We start from the raw sequence: 19,041 nt of genomic DNA on the forward strand, positions 1-19,041 counted from the left end.
TTTTGGACTTAAGGGTCTTTGACAATATATTTCAGGTAATTTCTAATTATAATAACCTAATCCTGAATGGCAAGTAGGAAACCCTATGTCTCGGTAAACATCTTTCCTGACGTCAACCAATAGTTCAACGCTGAATAATTGTTGACATGTTCTTGGTTAACCTCATTCAGATGTCGTCCAATGGAGGCAATGGACGGCCACAACGCAACGGCTAGCGTAAGACTATCTGATCAACAAACAAATAAATTCTGTATACAGCGAGGAGTACGGCAAGGAGACACCATCTCACCAAAGCTGTTCACAACCCTTTTAGAACGCAGTTTTAAGACGGCAGATCTGAACGAATATGGTATCAACATAAATGGAGAGAAGCTCAGTCATTTGAGATTCGCAGATGACATCGTCCTTATAGTCGATCGTATGGATGATGCAATAATAATGTTGAACAAGTTATATCACGCTTCCTTAGAGGTCGGACTAAAGATTAACATCAACAAGACGCAAATAATAACTAATCTGGTGCTAAATCGTAATATTGTTGTTGATGGAATGGATATTGAGCAGACTGCATCTTATAAGTACTTGGGACATGAAATTCGGTTGGGAAGAGATAACCAGACTTGCGAGCTCCCACGTCGCATAGGATTAGCCTGGGCAGCGTTTGGTAAACTGAGCTATGTATTTAAATCGGGCTTACCCATATGCCTGAAAAGGAAAATCTTTGACCAGTGTGTATTGCCTGTACTCACTTATGGAGCGGAAACATTAACACCCGCAAAAAGGGTAGTGAATAAGATTCGCATAACTCAGAGGGCTATGGAGCGCCAGATGTTGGGTGTCTCCCTGAGGGACCGAATCCCAAACGAAGAAATACGTCGTAGAACAAAAACAGCGGACGCCGTCGAAAGAATCGCGTCGCTCAAGTGGAATTGGGCAGGACACGTCGCCAGATTGTCAGACAACCGATGAACAAAACGTATTATCGAGTGGAGGCTACGAGAAGAAGCACTACGGAGCAGAGGACGACCACCAACCAAATGGGCCGACGATCTGAAGCGTATTGTCGGCAACTGGATGCAAGCCGCACAAAACAGAGGGAGATGGAAAGAGCTGAGGGAGACCTATGTCCAGCAGTGGACGCGTACGGGTTGATGATGATGATAAGCCATTTATGCGGCACTGAATAAACCGCTGTCTTGTAATTTTTGAAAGCAGTAAAGTTTGTTTTAGGGCTTGTTATAGAGCACAATGGACAAAAATGAGGGAGGCCTATGTCCAGCAGTGGACGCAAAGGGCTGGATGATGATGAAAGTTTGTTTTATTATATTTATTGTTTTTAATATTTACTTTAACGTAAGATTATTACTTAATTCTTGTTTTCTATTTATAATATTTTTATTTATTCACATTGAACATTAATTTCTTTAAGGTACTAGTACACTTTAGAAGACCAAAAATAAGCAATCTTTTAAGATTTTTTTTCTCGGAACCTTTATTAAAAATGAATATAAAACTTTTTACATACTAATATCTAACTCATAGGGAATACAAAAAATATATCTTTTTTCATTTACGCACGTACACTAATATTGTAGAGGGCGCCAAAGTCGAGGCCTCGAAAAAAAGTAGTTCCGATGGCGGACAGTTAATCTCAGGATTGGGATCTCTGAAACAAAAAAATCGTAAGGCATTTAAAAAGGAAGGTTTTTTACGTGACAATTTACCACCGTTAGAGAAAAATTCCGCAAAAAAAAAGATTTTACGGAAATTTGAAAAAATTTTGTGAAAAAATCGCCCGTTTTTCTTCAGTTTTTCATGGTTAAAAAATATTCATTTTTTATTTTTTGGTCAAATTGTGGTAAATTGTCACGTAAGAAACCGTCCTTTTTCAAATGCAGTACGATTTTTTTGTTTTAGATATCCCAATCCTGAGATTAACTGTCCGCCATCATTTTTCGAGGCCTCGACTTTTGCGCCCTCTACAATATTAGTGTATGTGCATAAATGAAAAAAGATATATTTTTTGTATTCTCTATGAGTTAGATATTAGTATGTAAAAAGTTTTATATTCATTTTTAATAAAGGTTCCGCGAAAAAAATTATTGAAAAAAATGATTTTTTTTGGTCTTCTAAAGTGTACTTAGTACCTTAATTGTGTAATCCACTTCTGCAATAATAATTATGTGACATCATTGATTTAAAATGAATTCAGGAATTTTTTTTGTAATTTAGCAACAATGTTGATTTAGATCTCTGACGTAGATAATGACGTGCATCGGGATTTATACTGTACGAACCATACATAATATGTTGAATGCTTTTAAAAAAATAATTTAAGCGAAGGGTAGTAAAGGCTCGAGAGAAACGACACATCTCAGAGTGCTGTTTGCTGAAGCTTTATTGGGCACATTGAGATAAAGCGTGACAAAATCGATGTTAGGACCTTTCGTCGTAACTATGACCCTCATCTGTGTGGTAGGCGATAAGTCTTCGAGTAATGACAAAGCAGTTTAAAGTTACTTGACCGGAATAGACTTATGTTCGGCTCACATAAATCTTGAAATCGACGCTGGCTAAACTTGGTCTTGGAACGACCTTCAGAAAAATCTTCAATGAATTAGTAAACTGCTAAAAATATTATGAATTGGACGTAAATACCAAATAAAAATCCACTAAGCGAAAAATTATCAGAGTTTGTTCACCAAATTTTAAAAATTAAATAGAATAATATGGTGTATTCCACGAATATACGACTGTTTTGGATTATCGCGACAACGAATATTTTAGTGTGCTCTTTTGCTCTAATAATTACTCCAATAAACAACAATATAACTTGCAATTTAGACCTCAGATAGCTAATGAATTAGCCTCATCATATGAGTCATATTCAAGTTATAAAAATTATTCTCAAGTGTTTTTACAGCTTAAGACTAAAGAAGAATTAGTAGAATTTAGTCATAATGAAACCGATAGCCTGCCAATAAATTCACTAATACTAGAAGAAGAGATAACTGAATCTATAAATTCTATTAAAAACTCAAGTCCTGGTCCAGATGATATTCCTATCATTTTGCTTAAAAAGTTGCCTAGAAATAGAACTGCCTACTTACTAACGATATATATCAAAATATGGCTTGAAAGAGTGTTTCCAAACACTTGGAATAATGTTTACACAATACTTATCCTTAAACCTGGTAAACCACGTTCAGACCCAAACTCCTACCGGCCGGTATCTTTAGGATGTGCAATGAGCAAAGTACTCGAGAAATTAATAACCAACGCCTTATTTGGATACTCGAGCAAAGATCTGTTCTATCTAACAAACAAAGTGGATTTCGTAAAGATAGATCAACCCTAGACAGCTTAATTGACCTCGAGTCCGAAATACACGAAGCTCTAGCAAATAATCAGAGCTGCATAGCGGTATTTTTTGATATAACCAGAGCATTTGATACAGTGTGGCGCCATGGTGTAATTAAAACTTTACAGGAATTAGGTATACAAGGAAATATTCTAAATTTTATCACTAATTTTTAAAAAAACCGAAGCTTCCTAGTAAAAGTAGACGATTTTATTTCTAACAAAAGAATACAGGAAAATGGTAGCCCCCAAGGATCATCGATTAGTGTTACTCTTTTTCTTGTTGCTATAAATAGCATTATGGAAAATGATACTCCACCAGTAAAGAGTATATAATGATACTCCACCAGTATACGCAGATGACCTCATAATTTATTGTAAAGGAAGGAACATAGAACTAATTAAACAAACTTTACAAGACGCTATTTTGAAATTACAAAAATGATCAATGAAATCGAGAATGAAATTTAGTGCCAATAAAAGTAAATGTTTCATTTCACCAGTAAACGAAATGTTAGTAGTTCCGAACTTTCAATCTTTAATCAAAAAATAGATTATGTTGACTGTATCAAATTCCTTGGAGTAAATTTTGATAATCATTTAAATTTTAAGCAACATATTTATCATCTTAAAAAATTTTGCCCTTTATAATATTTACATTCATTAAAACGGTTATACTTACTTTTAGGTCTAACACTGATGATGATTTTTCTATAAAATCTAAAACGTTCTGTGATATAGCCATTAAAGGGATTTTTAATAAAAAAAATTTATACCTTTTACATAAGATTTTTTTCCAATTTTTTACATTTTACTTAATTTTTTCTGCATCTTTGCAGCCGTTTTGCTGTATATTCATACAGTGATCTTCAATCAGATTTTTAAGGTCGTTGTATGGTTTCTAAATTTTTTGGTGTATTGTTTATTCGACTTTTGATTGCAGGTTGTCCGCTTTCGCATTTCGGTCTATAGTCCAGAGAAATAAGGTTTTTGTCGGGACACTTGAGCAGCCAGGTTGCAAATGAGTTTTTTAGGTACTATATACCTAATACATTACAAATACAAAAATGCCCTTCATAGTTCGGATGAGAATTGTAGTTATTAACAAATAAGTGTCAAAAATGGGAGTTTTTTCGTTTAAATTGCTACAGGAAAAATAGGGTAATTAAATATCTTATTTAGAGCATTCATCTTTTACTAGATGAGCAAAGGTTCAAAATGGCAGTTTTTGATTTTGGTCCGATCATTTGTTGCTTAGCGAATTCCAAAATAAGACTAAAATTTCGAAAATAAAAAATTTGCTATAACTTTTGCTAAAATGAACATAAGATTTTGATATTGCATAAAAAGTTGAGACAACCAGTACATATCATGCACAAAAAATTTCAAGACGAGTCGTCAATTAGTTTAAATTTTATTCAATTTGTGTATCCCAAAGAGCTTTTTTTGCAAAGTTATTGTTCAGAAAATAATAATGATACAGCAATTCTGTGGAAACTACATGAAAGAAGAACACTTATGTTTTCAAAGAATTCAAAAAATTCAATCAAAAGTCATTTTTATCATTCCGAAAACATTTTGCTAAAGTAGAGTAATTTTTGGCTTAAAGACAATTTGAATAGATTTGTTAATATTTGTTGTAAAGTCAATCTACTTTGGAATTTCAAAAGCTGGTATTTTTACACGAATTTTCAAAAAAAAACTTTTCGCCTAGGTTAAATGCGGTCAAAGTTAGCCACTTTTATTATTTAAGTTACAGTTACTTCTATACATAAAATTCTCCTGTAACAGTGTTAGTTACCATACTCCTCCAAAACGGCTACACCAATTTTTATGAAATTTTACACGTATATCCTGTAGGACTGGTAATAGGTTTTAATCTGTTTTTCATATCCATAAATTATTAGAGGGGTTGTCCTCCTGACATTTTTTTAAATTTTTTTGGACAAAATTTTCTACCTTAATTTTATATGGTGTAGAATTAAAAAATACATACAACCCTTAATTTTCTATCACCAACTCCCATTTTTTAATATACATCTATATATTTACATCTTTAAATTCTCCTGTCACAGTGTTAGTTGCGATACTCCTCTGAGACCGCTTGACCGATTTTTATGAAATTATATATGAATATTCGGTAGGTCTTAGAATCGGTCATTTTTCATATCCCTGGGTGATAAGAGGGCTTCCCCCTAACATTTTGTAATGTTAGGTGAGGGTATGTATATAGAACGTACTCTGCAAGACTACGAGTACATAAAAATTGAAAAAATTAAGATCAAACTCCAACAACAAGCTCCGGAGATATTCAGGGCCGCGATAACGGGCCTGCAGGGGATGCACTGCAGGCGGGCGCCCCTGTTTGGGGGGCGCCAAAATGAGCATTTGCTATGCTGGTGTTATAAAAAGGATGTGTGTGTACTTTGTACGCACGCAAGAAGTTATACTTCTATTATATTTTATAATTTCAACGAAATAAATATACTTAACAGTTACAATACCAAAAATTAACAATAATTACCAAAAATTAACCAAAACTTAACAATGCTAAAAAAATGAATATGAATCGTCCGGGATTTGAACCCGCGATCTCTCGATCTCTGGTCCAATGCTATACCAACCGAGCTATGAAGTCCCGTGCAATTGACGTGTCGGGCATAATTACACATCACGGTGATAAATAGATCAAAGTGAAGTATAAAAATAGATATTTTATTATCTTACGCCCGAGGAAGACAAATTGGAAGACACAAAAATTATAATAAATAATACATTTACTAAGAACACTAATATATTATTTTATTGACTTATTTGCGCTGATACATACACAATTTGAAAGATTAGCAACGAACTACATACACATATAAAATTTCACCCTCGATCGTAAAGAAATATAACTTCAAAAATAATAATTTAAAAAACAGAAGGGCGCCTATAGTAGTTTTGCAGGCGGGCGCCTTATACCTTAGAGCCGGGACTGGAGATATTAATCGCAGCATATGTTTGAAGAATCAATTTTATTTTTTGAGTACACGGATTTTAATAATTCCCCTCCACCCACCACGAATCGATTTCGTTAGGACGTAATTTTTAAAACTTCATTAACCATTTTGTTGAAGTTCAAAGTTGACTCATACTTTTACACATAAACTTATACCTCGAGCTTCAAAATGGCGCCAGTTAGGTTGCTTAATTGTTATAAACAAAGTAGCTGTGAATTGAAAAAAAAAGTGGCTAACTTTGACCGCAATTAACCTAGGCGAAAAGTTTTTTTTGATAATTCGTAAAATACCAGCTTTTCAAATCCCAAAGTAGTTTTAATCTAGAGTCAATATTAACAAAGTTATTCAAATTGTTTATAAGCCAAAAATGATTCTACTTTAGTAAAATGTTTAAGGAATGATAAACTGACTTTGGGTTCATTTTTTTAAATTCGTTGAAAATATAACTATTCTTCTTTCACGTGGTTTCCACAGAACTGCTATATCGTTCTTATTTTCTGAACAATAACATTGCAAAAAAAGCTCTTTGAAAAAAACACATTGAATAAAATTTAAACTAATTCACAAATCGTCTTAAACTCTTTTGTGCATTATATGGACTGTTGGACCAAACTGTTCATGCAATATGAAAGTCTAAAGGCCATTTTCGCAAAAGCTATAGCCAATTTTTTATTTTCGAAATTTTAGTTTTATTTTGAAATTTCCGAAGCAACAAATGATCAGATCGAAATTCAAAAACGCCATTTTTAACCTTTGCTCATCTACTAAAGAAGGATTGTGTCAATTTAAATGATAAAACTGCCATTTTTGACACTTATTTGTTAATAACTAAAATTCTCGTCCGAACTGTGACGGGCATTTTTTGATTTATAATGCATTAGGTATATAGTACCCAAAAAACCTATTTGCAACCTGGCTGCTCAAATGTCCCGAACATGGTATATTTTTGCCTTATTTCCCTGGCGTACTATTCGTACATGCAAGGGTACCCAGATAAGTGCCAGTTTTTTTTTTTTCAAGATGATTGGATTATGTTTAACTCATTTTTTTACCACCCGAAACATTGGATCTGTATTTTGTACTGAGTCTGTGATAATGATACATTTTTATCCTCACTATTCTGAAGAAAGTTAGGGTTTCAAAAATAGCTACGATCTAACCTGTGACAGTGCAGCGATTTGTAGGTATGCATATGGCGTAGTGTAGTATTTACTGCAGTATGCAGTTGCATCTCTGTCATGGGTTTTAGAGGCATCACTGATGATTTAGGGATAATTAGGATATTAAGATATAATCATTGTAGTTAATCTGGCATATTCTGTGAGGGTTAGGACAATACTAAGTGGTTGGAGGACATAGAGAATAATTAACACTTGTAGAGACCGATTTAGCTGACTTAGATTAAAGAAACAATATTTTATTCATTCTATATACAAGGAGACTTTTATTTTTAGTTTCTTATATAAAACCCATACTACAAATTTGGGAGAATACTGGATTTTATTTCTGTTCTGATATTCTCCCTATATACAGGGTGTAACAAATATGCAGGTCATAATTTAATTCAGATATTCTGGGACCAAAAATACTTCGATTGAACCTAACTTACCTAAGTACAAATGAGTACATAAAAAAGTTACAGCCCTTTGAAATTACAAACTTAAAATCGATTTTTTTTTCAATATATAATAAAAATTATTATATGCCGTATGTTCTTGTAAGTTGGAACCATATGGAAAACTTTTTATTATTAATTTTACGAAAAAAACTTATTCTTCATAAAAAGCTCTGCATGATCTAAAACCTAAGACTCAACAGATATCAAATTTTATGAAAATTAGACGAGGTATGTCAAAAACTATGAATTTCACTAAAGGGCAAAGTAGCTTTATTTTTCACAATATTGAAAATTGTTATTATAAAAAGTTCTTTGGAATTCAGAACTATATTCTAATATGCAATTTCATCCTTTTTATTGAAAAAAAAAATTTTTTTTGAATATTTTTTAAATTTTGGATAATCAACATTATTTTCAGGTATTTCAATTATGATAACCTTTTTATTATTGATTTTACGAAAAAAAGGTATTCTTTGTAAAAATTTGATCATCATATCAAATTTTGTTCAATTTTATACGAGGTATGTCAAAAAAGATGAATTTCGATTAAGAATAAAATACGTATAGTTCCGAATATTTTAATAAGAAGGATGTAATTATATTGGAACATAGATTTTAGTTCTAAACAACTTTACATAATCACAATTTTCGATATTGTGAATAATACCGGTATTTTATTTAAGTGCGATTCATATTTCATGACATACCTCGAATAAAATTGATAAAATTTGATATAAGATGGTTGTATTTTAGGTTTTAGACCATGCAGAACATTTTATAAAGAATAACTGTTTTTCATAAAATTAATAATAAAAGAGTTATCATAATTGAAATAACTGAAAATAATGTTGGTTATCCACAATTAAAGAAAAAGATGAACTTTTTTCAACTTTTTTTTTCAATTAAAAAGATGAAATTGCATATTAGAATATAGTTTTTAATTCCAAACAGCTTTTCATAATAACAATTTTCAATATTGTGAAAAATAAAGCTACTTTACTTTTGAGTGAGATTCATATTTTTTTGACATGCCTCGTAGAATATTCATAAAATTTGATATCTAATGGTTAATTCTTATAGGCCTGGATCAAGCGTATGAAAAAAAAAGCTGATTAATAGCAAGCTGAAAATTTCTTAATAGCTTAAGGATGTCTAGTCGGACAAACTTTGATATATGGAACCACTGGAACAGAAGTTTTAATTGTGGAACAGGTTAAAAATTTTGAACGGTCAGACCACGAAAACGTCACATGTATTTTGCCCGACAGAACCTCCAATTGATTTATTACCCTTTGATTAAACTCTCATGCAAAAATCAGACCGCTATTTATCACCTGTCATAATTCCTGTCATTTGATATATTCTACGTGTTTCACTCATTATAATTCATATTTGGTTCTAGAAAGTAAACGAGGAGAAAACTAAGATGTTGGCATCCACACCCAACAATAGAGCCAGAAACATCGGTCACCAATTCACTGTTGATAACTCTACCTTTGAAGTGGTGGACTAATTCACATACTTAGGCTCCCTGATCACCAAGGAGCACGTCATGACGGAAGAAATCAAGCGAAGGATAATCCTAGCGAACAAATGCTATTTTGGACTGAGCAGACATATGAGAAGCAGAAACTTAACCCAAAAAACAAAAATAACCATATACAAAACCCTTATACAACCAGTGTTGACATATGGATCGGAGACATGGACCATCTCCAAAGCAGATGAAAACCTTCTGCTTATATTTGAACGAAGGATCCTGAGAGGAATATTCGGTGGCAACTGTGAAAATGGTATTTGGAGGAAGAGGCACAACTACGTGGTATACCACAGATATAAACATATATTTGGTGGTAAAGACGTAGTATCTCTTATAAGAATAGGAAGGCTAAGATGGGCAGGACATCTAGCAAGATCACAGCATAACAACCCTCCTAGAAGAATCCTTATGTCACAACCTGTGGGAAGTAGAAATAGGGGTAGGCCAAAACGTAGATGGAAGGATGGTGTAGATGAGGATGGGAGAAAAGTAGGCACAGCAAACTGGCAACGGTTGGCAATGGATAGGACTGACTTGCGTAATAGACTTGGGAAGGTCGAGGCTCTTTCATAGGACTGTAGCACCATTGATGATGATGAATAGTACTAGTTCTGAAGGCACAGTGCTTATCTCAAAGTTGTAGATTGTGTGCTGCTTAGTTTTTTAAAGATATTTTTCTTACGGCAATAAGTAATATTTGCAAATTTCTTGTTGTAATTTAGCAACATGCAGATAAAAAAATATTTCTCGCAGAATTTATTAAAGTAATATGTTTTCAGGACGATTTCCGAAGTGGAAATAGTTAAAAATGTAATTTTCGTTACAGCCAATAATAAATGTGGCTTAATCCAATCTCAATATAATATTACTATATCGAATTTAACTTTAAAACAAGTCTATTTTGACGTTTCGTTTTCCACTTCGGACTATATCAGACTTTTATACTATTTTAAAAGTATATTGGTATTGATATTGAATTAACGTACATTAAATTAATAAAGATATATTATTTGTTTCAGTTGCTGCAAACATTGTACCTATAAAGTACCTAATTAGTTAGGTAAGTTAATTTAAGTTTGTTAGCACTTCTTTTTCTTCTTCGCATGAATTCTTATGCGTTTCACCATAGTATACGCGATAAAGTTTGTTAGAACAACATAAACACCAAAAGAACTTTTCGTTTAAAAAATCATATTTTTAACTCATATTGCAAACGTTTTAGAACTTAAATAAATACTTATCCTGAAAATATTTTATTTTTTACTCTTTTATCTTTAAAATTATTAATCCCTACTTTAAGTGTACACTGTTTTTTTTGTTTAGAAAACAATAAAAGTCTGAAAAATTACACAATATTATCATCATTTTCATCATCATCAATAGTGCTACAGCTCTAGTCGAGCCTCGACATTTCCAAATCCATTTCGTCAAACGTTTCAGTTCATAGAATTCAACAATATAGCATAGAAAAATGCCAAGGGGAACGAACAATAATACACTTAGAAAACAAGAAACACTAGAAAACAACAATGAACAAAAATAGAGCATGATATGGCGTATATAAGAGTATAATTTAATAATGGGGAACCTAAGTAACAGACATTTAATAAAATATAACGCAGGATAACAAAGCTTGTTTCATAGACCAATAATATGAGTAGACGCAACAGAAAATATTATCAAATACTCAAAAATGTATATACCAACACTCTATCTATCTATCAACACTCAATATTTTTAACATTCGAAAATTTATCAAATAAACTGGTATTTGTTTCAGTTTAGTGCAAACTTATTTTCTTTTGCATACATTAAAAAGCTCCAGATAATGTTAACATGAAAACATGTTCTACAAGATCATCTGTTTTGCTTCTTCGAGGCTTCTAAAAGATCAGCAGTAACTGAATTCGTGGCTGAACTCGTTTGAGAGATCATCCGCAGAAATCTTTCGTGTAGCAGATCCAAAGCTACAATTTTCATTTCCATCGGCAACCTTCGAAAAGATAAGGCACAATTAATAAGAATAAGAAGTATTATTAACTTATTATTAAAATGCTATTAAAATTATTTGTTTACATAGGTAAAATCGTTGATTGAGGTATTGGAGCCATATCAATATTTCAATCAACGGTAAAATTAATATAATATATAATAATATTATATTATAATTAAAATTAATTATCTGCAATTAAAAAAAAATCGTTGAAAGCTATTACTCAGACATTTCAAAAAAAATTAATTATATTAATTTGAATATTAATTTCGAAAGCCTTTCACTTTGAAAGACCCCAAATAATTTCTCTTTTTGTTTCCATTATTGTCATTTTATTGCTCCAAATAAAAGGTGAAGAAGATATTATTTTGAAGTCAAAATTCAAAGAGATTAATTGTCTTTAATAAATCTTAATTAAGTCTTAATTAAACAGAAATTTGTAACAATATTTTATTTTAAATAAAATCAAGACAGACGAGACAAATTAGCAAAATAAAAGCCTTTTTCGTGACACTCTTTGATAGTAGTATTTAAAAATTGATTTTGATAAATTTGGTGATTTGAACAAAATATACAAAAGATCAAGGGGAACGGAGCAAAACGCAAAATTTCGACGCATGTCGATTGTAAAAATTCAACGCAAATATTAATTAAAATATTCTAACAATTGTCAGATTTAAATAAAATATCATGTAATGATTTGCGATATTCGTAAAATCCTATATGACGTCAAAATTAATGACGCATTGAAAAAAAAAATTGAGATCAACTGTAATTTATAACTGTAAATATGTAGGTGTTATAGTTACAAGTATTATCTTTTAACGATAAATTTTACAACAAAATTAATTTATATAGGTACACATGTACATTATCCATATCTCAAAAACAAATATGTAGGAGAGTCGCGAACGGCGGGAAATATCTTCAAAAATGAAATTACACAGTTGACTAAGGTCTGTTCCGTCGAAAGACTATTAATTTTCATGTAACTGAAAAAAATACCCCCTGTAAGTAACACTCAAAGAGATTTGTTAAAGAATTTGATTATAAATGAGACTAACAAAGTCTGCGGTTGGGAACTAGAAATCTCGGATTCTGTTGAAAAAAAGGAAAATAATCAAAAATTGTCGGATGAGTTCTTTGAAATATATTTTCCGTAGTAGAGTGGAAAAAAGTAGAGTGGAAAAAATTGTAGGCAAAGTGAAAATTATTGAGGATGATTTCATTTCAAAAGGGCCATTATACTTCTGTACAATCATGTACTAATAATTATGGTTGGTCCTGATAGCGAATATAATATTCTCAGATTCAAACACAGACTCTAACTTGTTTAGATTGTTTCTATAGTATAAAAATTTATATTAACTGAACATTTTCTTCTTCTCCTTGAATAAACAATCGTAAATTTCTTTTCTGTTTAAAGCAAGAAGATACATTATGTTATATGGGCTTTCAATGTTTAATTGTAGAAGTTTTCTGAAGAGCTCATTGGATTGAGCCCTATATTTTTGGCAATCAAAAAAGATGTGGTCCAGGTCACCAATTTTATTTCTAACTTCACAAAGATCACTCTTAAGGATTTTGATTTTATGTAAGTGTGCTAGACCTGGATAACATGCGTGACCAAACTTCATTCTACTAGTGGTTGTGCTTTGGCGATTGTAATCGTACTTATCGTACCAAGGTTTTTCCTCAATTTGGTTTCTAGTCTGGTGTAACGTGTTGGATTTGTAAAGGTGTATTATTGCCACAAGTACGACCATTTTCTCATGATTTTATGTTTTGATATGTTTATTTGTTCATCTGTAGTTAATTCGCAATTTATCTGTTCCCCCATTTCTATGCTTTCTTTGGCAATTTTAGCTGTATTTTCATGGTTTGTTATTCCTACGTGTGCTTTAACCCAAAAGAATTTTATAAATTTATTTTGTTCTTGTAATTTTTTAATAATTGTTTGGATGTTAAATATAATATCATTTGTTGTGTTTGAGTTTGATTTTAAAATTTTGAGAACTGAAAGTGAATCGGAGAAGATAATGGCATTCTGTTCCTCTTCCTGTTGTACATATTCTAGTGCTTTTAGAATTGCTATTGCCTTAGCTGTGAAGATAAATGTGTTTTTATGAAGCTTCTATTTTTTTTGTATACGTTTAGGTATTACGAAGGCACAACCGATGCCGTCAGTGTTTTTTGATCGATCAGTGTATATTATGACATAGTTTGGATGCTGGTCCAAAATTTGATTAATAACTATGTTATTAGACGATGCTAATTCCGAGTAATGGTGTATATTCACATCACATACAACAAATTGAACAAAGTAATCGATCTCTGCCTTTGTTTGTGGTTGTAGGGTCACGTTTCTTAATGGTTCACAAATAGGGTGAGAGTTGTTATGTATTCAAAAAGGCTTAGTTAAGCCATATTCGTTTAACTTGTTTATGCTGCTAATAAATGGTGAAGTGTTCTTTGGTGATTTAATAATCATTTTTTCAGTTAGAAATGATCTTCTCAGTTCCATGGAGGTTCTATTACTTCAGCATTTAACGGTTCAACTGGTGTAGATTTCATTGCTCCCAGACATATTTTAAGTGCTTTGTTTTGTATGATGTCCAGCTTAGGTAGATTGGTTTTATTTGCCATTCCATAAAGTGTACAACCATAATCAATTATTGACCTTATGTAAGCTTTATAGAAAATTAGTGCTGTTTGAGGTTCTGCTCCCCACCAAGTTCGCATGATGGATTTTAAGAAGTTTAGTCCTTTGTTACATTTTATCTCTATTTGTTCAATATGTGGTTTCTAGGTCAGTTTTCTGTCTAATATAACTCCTAAGTATTTGGAATTGGTATCCACTGGAAATTCTATTTTATTTATTTTGATTTTCTGCATTGGTTTAACATTATTCCTGGTGAAGATCATGGAAACCATCTTCTCAGGTCTTTCAGAATTATATTGGCTGTTTGGTGCCAATATAATTCTGAGATAATTCGCAGGTCTTGCTCATCAGTTCCAGTTGTTCTTAGAATGTCGTTTTTTGATGGTTTTGATGGTCTTTTGATGGTTAACGCAGTCAAATGCTTTTCGATAATCAATAAAACATGCATACACATCTACATTCATGTCTATGCATCGTTGTGTTAACATATTTAAGGCAAACAGAGCTTCTCGCATTCCCAATCCGTTTCAAAATCCGAACTGAGTATCACTCACCTTGAACTCACACTTCTTGTAAATTCGTGTAAGGATGATTCTGAGAATAGTTTTCAGGACATGAGACATCAAGCTTAATATCCGATAATCATCGCACTGTGAAGAATTGGATTTTTTTCGGTATTGTTACGAATGTTGATTTTAACCATTCTGGGCCGTCATGGTCTGAATAGTATTTAATACGAGTAAAACATTGTAGTTATAGCACAAGATTTTTATAAAGAAATAAAGGCTTTATATTTATAATATATATGTTATAAATATAAAAATCATTTAAAAACAATATCTACAGATTATTTTATAACTTTTCCAAAGAACAAGACCTGTAATACAATATTTTATTCGTACTAAATACTATGGTATGGGAGCAAAGTATGCTAAATTTGCAGTCACTCGAGCGTTTTGGGGACCTATTGAGTTGTGAAGAATAGGTCCTAAAACCAAAAAAGGTTAAGTAAAGTTTTCCATTTTAGTGGGGGCTTCCGATTTTTAATTTAATTTTCCATTTCCAACAATGGTTTTTTTAGTTTATAGCGCCATCTATCCATAATTCGAAAAAATGTTTCGAATAAAAGTTACTTATTTTTACGTAAGGAACCCAAATCTGCAACAAAAATAGGGGCTCCCATTTAAAATTTTATAGTCACCCCCACCCCACCTCCGTGGGGGGACGTGTTTGGTGCAATTCGATAAATTTTTCAAAAATATTGAATAAGTGTATTTTTCAGTTTTTCAATCTGATGTTCATTTAGCGAAATATCGCGGGATTCGTTTTTAAAATATTAAATTTACCCCCCACTCCTCTCCCTCTCCATGGGAAGTCGCATTTGATATCATTCATTAGTTTTTTGATCATGTCATTCATTTCGCGAAATATTCGCTTTTTTCTTGTGAAACTTTGGGATTAACCTATTTCCTTACGCCCCGCTCAAATCGTCAGGTTTTTGAAATATACACTGTTTTGCATGTACTTTACTTACCTTATCTTAATCTGACGATTTCTAGTTTTTCTAACGACATATGTTTTTTCGGCCCCCCTTAACGAACTCCTCTCCATTAAGAGCCAATATATGGTAGAGGTACATTTTCAGGGTACGTTTCTCCCCTTGTAATAATCTGACGCGCTCGAGTTCTAAAAGCTCGAGTTTAACTGTAAAAATCCCCTACGCACGCATGTGTCATGTTTATCCTAAAAATATTAAATGATCTGTTCTATCTGTTTTATTGATTATACACTATAAATATTATTGTTAAATAATATATTTGGACATATTATTAACATGTTTGGACAAGTAATGAAAAGCGATTTACATTAAATTAGATTAACGAATTATTCAGTGTGTCCATAAAGTAACGCATAAATTCATTGTTTCGTAATCCGGCGACCTTAAGGAAAAATCCTGAAACAGGTCGATTTTTATTTTTAAATTAAAATTTTTTAGAATAGAATAGAATAGAAATATGCTTTATTGTCATGAAAAATTTAACAATTTTATAGACAAAGCTTACAAGAATCATAAATAAGAACAATAACAAATAACAAATACAATTTACTAAAATGATATAAATCGTCTATATAAATAAAAATAATAAAGAGAAACAAAAAAAAACAGTAACAATCTATTGCAAAATTTAAAAAAAAAAATTTGCAAATTGCATATTCTACCTTAAGAAATTTATTAAGTTAAGTTAAGCTGCTGCATATGACACTCAAATATAGATTAAGATTATACTTATAAATAAGAATACTGTACTTTCTTAGTTATTGGTTAAGAAACTCTGCTGTTGAATAATATGGTCTTTCAGATAAATAGGCTTTAGTCATTTTACGGAACTTGGGGAAAGATGTTGCAGATTTAAGTTGTAGAGGGAGATGGTTGTAAAGTTTTTTTGCAGAATATAATATAGATTTCTTTACTAACTCACTGGACGGGATCGGTAAATAGATGTCAAAGGTAGGTTTTGGCATATATATCATACTAGTGATGTTATCCATCTGGGCGAGATGACGATGGGCGTAATTAATTATTTTTTAAAATGAGAATAGGGGTCATACGTGATAGCTTATTTGAAAGGGCATTTAATTCTCTATTCACTAATATAAACACTAATATAATTATTTATACAGAATATTCCAAATATTTTTTGTCTACTCTATGTCATATTATGTATAAGTTTATAGTTTGTGAAAAGTTTGTGTCATAGAAAGCAGTGCGTGGAGGGTTTAAAGTGTGCGTGAAGTAACAATGTATTTTAAATGGGATTTACTTTTTCGCACTGTTTTTGGCACACTTTCATATAATCAAATATCCTTAACTTGCGCGTTGTTACGGTGATGACATAATGAGCAATAAATTGCAACAAACGTTTTGACAGTTTTGTGGTTTAAAAGAAGTTAGAATTTGTAAATGTCAAAGTTCTAAAAATTGCAGAATAGAAATGAATTCCAGTGACGAAGCGTTACAGTTTTTTGTTTATCGTATATAAAATATTGTATAAAACTGTGCGTGAAGTACTTTTCGGGAAACTTACGCGATGTATAGCACTCGCCCCGCTGTCGCTCGTGCTCTAAACATCGCGTGCGTTCGCAAAAAGCATACTTAACGAACTGTTTCATAAATAACTATTTTAAATTAAATTAATTGACACAAAAAGATGAATGTATGTAATTTGTTTAATTCTAAATACATTTTGCTATTGTCAGAGAACATAAAAATGTTATATTTAAAAAATAAGTATTGATTTTCGCATATTCAAATTGTCAAGAGGTAGATGGGTGACAGCTTTAACATTGAATTTAAGCGAAAAGCAATATTTATTTATCGGAGAATTGAATACCCTTTCAAATGAGCTACATATCACATGACTCCTATTCTCATGTAAAAAATCATCGATTACGTCATTAAGCCAAGATGGATGACGTCACTAGTATGATATATATGTCAAAAAATAGTAATTTAAAAATAAAAATCGACCTGTTTCGGTATTTTTCCTTAAAGTCACCGGTTTACGAAAAAATGAATTTATGCGATACTTTATGGAGCAACTGCATTAGATATTATTTGTAGTTATAGTCATAGGCCATTTTTGGGAAAAGTTATTTACCAGCAATTTTATGGCTGGAATCTAATTATAAGATCCTATATATTAATAATATAGGTATGCAAAGTCCTCAGATAGTGTGCTACTTTTTTTATAAACAAAATGGCGCACGAAAATCGTGTTTTTTTCAATTATTGCTCTATAACTCCGAAGATTTTAACTTTATAACAAAAACACTCAAATAAAAATTCACCGTAATTAAATTCTCCATAGACACTTGTTTTTTCCGATCTGCTCCGACGAAAATTTTCTTTGGAAAATGCGGGTTTTCCCAACAAAATTTTTAATTTTCAAATAAAGTTTTAGATAAGTAATTATCTACCAATAATTAAATCATTTGGTGACTTAAAAGCCATCTTCGTTTAGATTATAGTTCCAGAAGCTGGTGAAAATGGAACGAATATTTTAGCAACAATTCAATTGTTAATTAATAATTTAAGGTCACAATAACAAAAAAAATAATTATGATACTCTGATCAAACTTTGTAATCTTATAAAGATGAGATGCCTCTTTAACATTTTGTCGACAAAATATAAATTTTTAATTTTTTTGCATAATCTTTAAATGTTTAAAAAAAATAGTTATAAACAAATTAACGTTTCTCAGAAAGTTTTTATTATATTATAATTTTAAAAAATAGCTAAAATGTGCATTTCAAATATCTTGAAAATGAATGCTTTAAAACTTTTTTGCAACCATTTGCAAAAAAGTTGTGAAACAGCAAAATTTAGTTATACGTAGTATACGATTACTACGGTGTTTATAATTTTTTTTAATTCTTTCAAAGCGTAGAAGTGAGTTTAAAGTACAAGCTAATTATTTACAAAAAGTTATCGATTATAAGTTTAATGGTTATATTTTAATTAAAGATTATAAATATATTTTTTTGTAATTTACACGCGCGAAAGTAGAATAATACAGTACTGTAGCTAAAATTTTCACTCGGAGCGACGACCGGCGGCCGCACGACGTACACTTTTAATAAATAATGTATGCTGCGTGTCAGTCGCTTCGAGTGAACATTTTAGCTCCGACTCTGTATCAGGCCTACTTTTGCGCTAAAAATTACAAAAAAAGTATTTTTAATCTTTGATTAAAATATAACCATTGCACTAATTTTTGACATTCTTTGTGAGTAATTAGATTGTACCATAGACTCACTTTTAAGCTTTGAAATAATTAAAACGAATTATAAACAACGGAGAT

General features: G+C 31.4%; 1 protein-coding gene across 1 annotated transcript in view; it reads left to right on the plus strand.

Moving 5' to 3' along the window:
- The window catches only part of LOC114341868 (octopamine receptor beta-2R), a 743,861-nt gene that overhangs the window by 337,151 nt on the left and 387,669 nt on the right, over positions 1–19,041 (plus strand). Inside the window, exon 2 of the mRNA XM_050643150.1 lies at positions 10,543–10,583. The gene's annotated coding sequence lies outside the window, so the exon portion shown is untranslated. The remainder of the gene's footprint in view (positions 1–10,542; positions 10,584–19,041) is intronic.

This window comes from Diabrotica virgifera, chromosome 2 (assembly GCF_917563875.1).
Source record: "Diabrotica virgifera virgifera chromosome 2, PGI_DIABVI_V3a".
NCBI classification, from domain to species: Eukaryota; Metazoa; Arthropoda; class Insecta; order Coleoptera; family Chrysomelidae; genus Diabrotica; species Diabrotica virgifera.